This window comes from Schistocerca gregaria, chromosome 1 (assembly GCF_023897955.1).
Source record: "Schistocerca gregaria isolate iqSchGreg1 chromosome 1, iqSchGreg1.2, whole genome shotgun sequence".
In the NCBI taxonomy this organism is placed as follows: domain Eukaryota; kingdom Metazoa; phylum Arthropoda; class Insecta; order Orthoptera; family Acrididae; genus Schistocerca; species Schistocerca gregaria.
Genome location: NC_064920.1, coordinates 628,125,916 through 628,133,780, shown reverse-complemented (window position 1 = coordinate 628,133,780; position 7,865 = coordinate 628,125,916).

The window sequence follows — 7,865 nt, the reverse complement described above, 5'->3', positions numbered from 1 at the left end:
TAATGTTATATATGTGTAATTTTAAACTGTGTGTGAGCCATGTTATTGTTGTGGTCTTCAGTCCTGAGACTGGTTTGATGCAGCTCTCCATGCTACTCTATCCTGTGCAAGCTTCTTCATCTCCCAGTACCTACTGCAACCCACATCCTTTTGAATCTGCTTAGTTTAGTCATATCTTGGTCTCCCTCTACGATTTTTACCCTCCACGCTGCCCTCCAATACTAAATTGGTGATCCCTTGATGCCTCAGAACGTGTCCTACCAACTGATCCCTTCTTCTGGTCAAGTTGTGCCACAAACTTCTCTTCTCCCCGATCCTATTCAATACTTCCTCATTAGTTATGTGATCTACCCATCTAATCTTCAGCATTCTTTTGTAGCACCACATTTCAAAGGCTTCTATTCTCTTCTTGTCCAAACTATTTATCGTCCATGTTTCACTTCCATACATGGCTACACTCCATACAAATACTTTCAGAAATGACTTCCTGACACTTAAATCTATACTCGATGTTAACAAATTTCTCTTCTTCAGAAACGCTTTCCTTGCCATTGGCAGTCTACATTTTATATCCTCTCTCCTTCGACCGTCATCAGTTATTTTGCTCCCCAAATAGCAAAACTCCTTTACTACTTTAAGTGTGTCATTTCCTAATCTAATTCCCTCAGCATCACCCGACTTAACTCGACTACATTCCATTATCCTCGTTTTGCTTTTGTTAATGTTCATCTTATATCCTCCTTTCAAGACACTATCCACTCCGTTCAACTGCTCTTCCAAGTCCTTTGCTGTCTCTGACAGAATTACGATGTCATCGGCGAACCTCAACATTTTTATTTCTTCTCCATGGATTTTAATACCTACTCCGAATTTTTCTTTTGTTTCCTTCACTGCTTGCTCAATATACAGATTGAATAACATCGGGGAGAGACTACAACCCTGTCACACTCCCTTTCCAACCACTGCTTTCCTTTCATGCCCCTCGACTCTTATAACTGCCATCTGGTTTCTGTACAAATTGTAAATAGCCTTTCGCTCCCTGTATTTTACCCCTGCTATCTTCAGAATTTGAAAGAGAGTATTCCAATCAACATTGTCAAAAGCTTTCTCTAAGTCTACAAATGCTAGAACTGTAGGTTTGCCCTTCCTTAATCTAGCTTCTAAGGTAAGTCGTATGGACAGTATTGCCTCACGTGATCCAACATTTCTACGGAATCCAAACTGATCTTCCCCGAGGTTGGCTTCTACTAGTTTTTCCATTTGTCTGTAAAGAATTCGCGTTAGTATTTTGCAGCTGTGACTTATTAAACTGATAGTTCGGTAGTTTTCACATCTGTCAACACCTGCTTTCTTTGGGATTGGAATTATTATATTCTTCTTGAAGTCTGAGGGTATTTCGCCTGTCTCATACATCTTGCTCACCAGATGGTAGAGTTTTGTCAGGACTGGCTCTCCCAAGGCCGTCAGTAGTTCCAATGGAATGTTGTCTACTCCGGGGGCCTTGTTTCAACTTAGGTCTTTCAGTGCTCTGTCAAACTCTTCACGCAGTATAGTATCTCCCACTTCATCTACATACTCTTCCATTTCCATAATATTGTCCTCAGGTACATCGCCCTTGTATAGACCCTCTATATACTCTTTCCACCTTTCTGCTTTCCCTTCTTTGCTTAGAACTGGGTTTCCATCTAAGCTCTTGATGTTCATACAAGTGGTTCTCTTCTCTCCAAAGGTCACTTTAATTTTCCTTTAGGCCGTATCTATCTTACCCCTAGTGAGATAAGCCTCTACATCCTTACATTTGTCCTCTAGCCATCCCTGCTTAGCCATTTTGCACTTCCTGTCGATCTCATTTTTGAGACGTCTGTATTCCTTTTTCCTGCTTCATTTACTGCATTGTTATATTTTCTCCTTTCATCAATTAAATTCAATATTTCTTCTGTTACCCAAGGATTTCTACTAGCCCTAGTCTTTTTACCTACTTGATCCTCTGCTGCCTTCACTACTTCATCCCTCAAAGCTACCCATTCTTCTTCTATTGTATTTCTTTCCCCCATTCCTGTCAATTGCTCCCTTATGCTCTCCTTGAAACTCCGTACAACCTCTGGTTCTTTTAGTTTATCCAGGTCCCATCTCCTTAAATCCCCACCTTTTTGCAGTTCTTCAGTTTTAATCTACAGGTCATAACCAATAGATTGTGGTCAGAGTCCACATCTGCCCCTGGGAAGGTCTTACAATTTAAAACCTGGTTCCTAAATCTCTGTCTTACCATTATATAATCTATCTGAAACCTGTCGGTATCTCCAGGCTTCTTCCATGTATACAGCCTTCTTTTATGATTCTTGAACCAAGTGTTATCTATGATTAAGTTGTGCTCTGTGCAAAATTCTACCTGGAGGCTTCCTCTTTCATTTCTTTGCCCCAGTCCATATTCACCTACTACGTATCCTTCTCTCCCTTTTCCCACTACCGAATTCCAGTCACCCAAGACTACTACATTTTCGTCACCCTTCACTATCTGAATAATTCCTTTTATTTGATCATATACTTCTTCAATTTCTTCGTCATCTGCAGAGCTAGTTGGCATATAAACTTGTGCTACTGTAGTAGGTGTGGGCTTCGTATCTATCTTGGCCACAATAATGCGTTCACGATGCTGTTTGTAGTAGCTTACCCGCATTCCTATTTTCCTATTCATTATTAAACCTACTCCTGCATTACCCTTATTTGATTTTGTGTTTATAACCCTGTAGTCACCTGACCAAAAGTCTTGTTGCTCCTGCCACCGAACTTCACTAATTCCCACTATATCTAACTTTAACCTATCCATTTCTCTTTTTAAATTTTCTAACCTACCTGCCCGATTAATGGATCTAACATTCCACACTCCGATTCGTAGAACACCAGTTTTCTTTCTCCTGATAACGACATCCTCTTGAGTAGTCCCCGCCCGGAGATCCGAATGGGGGACTATTTTACCTCCAGAACATTTTACCCAAGAGGACGCCATCATCATTTAATCATACAGTAAAGCTGCATGCCCTCGGGAGAAATTACAGCCGTAGTTTCCCCTTGCTTTCAGCCGTTCGCAGTACCAGCACAGCAAGGCCGTTGTGGTTATTGTTACAAGGCCAGATCAGTCAATCATCCAGACTGTTGCCCCTGCAACTACTGAAAAGGCTGCTGCCCCTCTTCAGGAACCACACATTTGTCTGGCCTCTCAACAGATACCCCTCTGATGTGGTTGCACCTACGGTATGGCTATCTGTATCTCTGAGGCCCGCAGCAAGCCTCTCCACCAATGGCAAGGTCCATGGTTCATAGGGGGGAGCCATACGAGCCATACGAATGAATAAATAAATAAATTTGTGAATGAGGGAAAAAAAAAAAATATTATGGATGAGTTACAGCCACATATTGACTAATGTAAAGCCCAATATATTTGTGAAGTCTGGCAAACAAAAGATATTACAAACTTCAAATACAAATTTTTTAGGAATTTGGTTAGATGAGCATCTAAACAGAGATAGACGAGAAATTCTCAATAAAAAGTTAATTAAATGCTGGTATGTATTTAGAATTTATAAAAACTCCTGTAGTAAACAAATGCATTTATGCCTAGTCTATTGCAAGATGCTGTCTTATTTTGGGGTAATTCAAGTATTGCAAACACTCATTTCATCATCATAATTTATTGCACATAAACAAGCCATTTACTGTTAAAAAATAAGCAATAAGATTAATGACAGGCTGCACGTAGGGAGCCCTGTTGGGAAATTGTCAAGTTATTTAAAGTTATGACCTACCTACTTATATCTATGAAAGGATGTGCTTTTTGAAACCTCATTTCAGTTTTCTTATTTGAACAGTGAGTTCCATGACTGTCCAACAAAACACAGAAATGACTTTTGTGGAGAAGTACTTCAGAAATCCTAGTATCACAAAACGGCAATACATCATCCCAAAATACTTTTTTGCCCTTAATAATTAAAAGGATACCATACCATTTTAAAAAATGAACTTATAAAGTGTTCATAAATGAGAGTTTTTAGTGTTAATGAGTACATGTATTTTCAAAATTTCAGTACACCTATCTCATAATTCCAGTCACATGTAGCCATTTGTCACTGGGTGCAGTGACATGCTGATATACCGAGTTACTACAGAAGTTGGGTGTTCATAACTAGTAGTATTATTACCAGATGTTTTAAGGCAGTGTCAACGATCTGCTATAGTTGTTGTTGTTGTTGTTGTTGTGGTCTTCAGTCCTGAGACTGGTTTGATGCAGCTCTTCATGCTACTCTATCCAGTGCAAGCTTCATCATCTCCCAGTACCTACTGCAACCTACATCCTTCTGAATCTGCTGAGTGTATTCATCTCTTGGTCTCCCTCTATGATTTTTACCCTCTCGGTCGGGCACACAGTTTTAATCTGCCAGGAAGTTTCATATCAGCGCACACTCCGCTGCAGAGTGAAAATCTCATTCTGGAAACATCCCCCAGGCTGTGGCTAAGCCATGTCTCCGCAGTATCCTTTCTTTCAGGAGTGCTAGTTCTGCAAGGTTCGCAGAAGAGCTTCTGTAAAGTTTGGAAGGTAGGAGACGGATACTGGCAGAAGTGAAGCTGTGAGTACCGGACGTGAGTCGTGCTTCGGTAGCTCAGTTGGTAGAGCACTTGCCCGCGAAAGGCAAAGGTCCCGAGTTCGAGTCTCGGTCGGGCACACAGTTTTAATCTGCCAGGAAGTTTCATATCAGCGCACACTCCGTTGCAGAGTGAAAATCTCATTCTGGAAACATCCCCCAGGCTGTGGCTAAGCCATGTCTCCGCAGTATCCTTTCTTTCAGGAGTGCTAGTTCTGCAAGGTTCGCAGAAGAGCTTCTGTAAAGTTTGGAAGGTAGGAGACGGATACTGGCAGAAGTGAAGCTGTGAGTACCGGACGTGAGTCGTGCTTCGGTAGCTCAGTTAGTAGAGCACTTGCCCGCGAAAGGCAAAGGTCCCGAGTTCGAGTCTCGGTCGGGCACACAGTTTTAATCTGCCAGGAAGTTTCATATCAGCGCACACTCCGCTGCAGAGTGAAAATCTCATTCTGGATTCTGTATTACTTTGACTGAGTTCCATTGCTGGTTTTATGAAGAATTTCATAAGAAAGGTTTGCTTAACTTGGTATAAGTAGTTGAGCTAATTGCCTATCCTGACAGACTTAAAATAATTTAATACCAAGTAAGAGAGGAAGCAACAGTAAAGTAACTCCTGGAGGATGTAATCTAATGTGGACATAATAAAAGTAATTAATAGATATTACTGTGATTCTATTTTGAAAAAAAAAGAAAGATCAAGCATTTATTCATTTGTGTGTGTTATGTAATTGTATGAAGAGCAAAAACTTTAATAATAGATACATATTTATTTATTTATGATGCATATCTGTTGCAACATCATTTGCCGGAATTTGGGGTTAATACACCTCTCTCATAGAGTGATTTGTTACCCAATGTCTTTCCAGCTGACAAAAGGTAATAGCTATAGGTGCAACCATTTATTAGTTAGCATTTCCACTATATGGTGAGTAGCAACTTTCCTTCTCTGGTATTGTTACATTCCATCCTGGATTTTCCATTTTTATTAGTTTAATAGTTTGGAATCAAAAGCGGTTCAATTTTTTTGTCGTCGTTTCTGTATGTGAACAGGATAAACAGATGCCACTTGTCTTCAAAATTGAACAACAACTGCAGTATTTCCATGAATTGCAGTGGCTGCTGGTACTGTGTTTGGTTTGGAGAACTGGGGTGAGCCAAGTAAAAAGCATGCCATGACAATGCTAATGATGACATAGTGAACAAGAGATGCATAGAGATCTGTCAAAAACTCATTATTCTGTTGTCATATTTCAATCTGCCAACTTGATATTTATGTTGAGATTGAGTCAGCTAATTATTATAATGTTCCTAAAAAAAAAGTACTGTTCATCACAAAGAGAACTGTACAATATTGCAAGAATATACATCACACCAATTGGAGAAGTGTCATATTTATTAATGCTAGCAAGGAGACCATGTGGTGATTGAATTTTTGAATTTTTTAAAGCACCAACATCAATCTTCCAAAGACGTTCGATACAACTCTCATAAATTCTTGAGAAAATATCTTTTGAAGTTTTCTGGGCATCTTTAATATCCTAAAGCAAAGTCATTATTTCAGCAGGCCATGTGGGTGACCCGGGTTTGATTTACAGCCAAGGAAAATTCTTAATCAGTGCTCATTTTATGAACATTTCCGTGAAGCCTAAAATACACAAAAAAAATTTAAAAAAAAGTTTGTAATAATTATTTACATTTAACAATCTTTATTCACAACCTTTTATGAACTATTGGTGAGGAAGAATTTACATTTTTAATGGAAACTGGCTTTTTGTGTGTAATATGTAATTAGAAATAAGAAAACTTGCATTTTTCATAGTTAAATGACAATTAGATGTGTGTTAATTAGCATATATTTGATGAATTTTACACTTAAATAACATATTTTGTCACACTAAATCAGAAAAACTGAAAAAAAAACGACCGAAAAGAGACTGTAACCAGCAATCCAGCCATTACCATCCTTGAGTGCTACCAGTTTTTTTTTTTCATCTTTATGTATACACATCACGGAAATGCTCAAAGAATACGTGTTTTTGTCTAAAATCTTGCATTGATTGGGAAATAATCTACTTTGGAGTATTAACAGCAAATAGGGATGAACCAGAATCAGTGACTAAATATCCAATAAAGTGCACAGTAAGGAAAATTTTTACAACTAATAAAACAAGGAACTACAAAAAACGAGTTCTTGTGCTTGGAGATAGTCACACCAAGAGAATCGCCGAGAAAATGAATGAATACAGTTCATCATTTACGGCCGCAGGATTAACTAAGCCAAGCGCGCCTTTGACCGAGATAACGAAAAACAGTAATTCACTAAATGAGTTATCTAAGAATGACACGATCATAATCATGGGTGGAAGCAACGATGTATACCGAAACGAGGGTAAATTTGCTACACAATGTCTAAAAACAACACTTCTGAACCTCAAAGTGCCGAATATCATAGTCACAAGCATGCCTCATAGAAACGACCTGCAGGACAACTCAATCGTAAATTTGGAGCTTACAAAAATAAATAGACAATTTCGTAAAATATGCAAGTATTATCAAAACGTAACATTCTTTGAGCTTCCCAATTCAAGAGAACTGTTCACGAAACATGGTCAACACTATAACAGCGCTGGGAAGTCGTGCATTAGCAAAATGCTGACAAAGCTAATACAAAAAGACGACCACGCTGTAAGAAATACAATTGCAATACAGCCAGTTTCTATCAAGGAAATACGAAAACACCTTAACAGCTGCATAACTAGTAAGTCAGTCGCAGCCACAGCATCAGTGCAGCCAGGATCATCACTTGAACAAGAATCATCTTCAACAAAAACAGCGAGAAAATGTGAGGATCCAACGGAAGAAACAGTGGCCAGTCCATCAATCAGTAGGATAACCATAACACCCCATCACCAAAAGGATTTTTTAGACCAAGGCAAGAGAAACGTAAAGACTACAAGGTAAGCAGTACTCAGTGCTTCTCAGTCTTCCACCAAAATATGCAATGCATAAGAAACAAAGTGCAACAATTAGAAGTGGAACTGCAGTCTATTGACAGCTCACTTGTTTGCTTAACAGAACATTGGTGTAACGGTTCAGAATTATCAAATGTAGCACTACATTCATACATTCTAGCCTGTCATTACAGTAGAAACACTATGAAATGTGGTGGATCATGCATATACGTGAAAGAGGGGATTATGTATAAAATTAGGAATGACGTCATGGCATTAA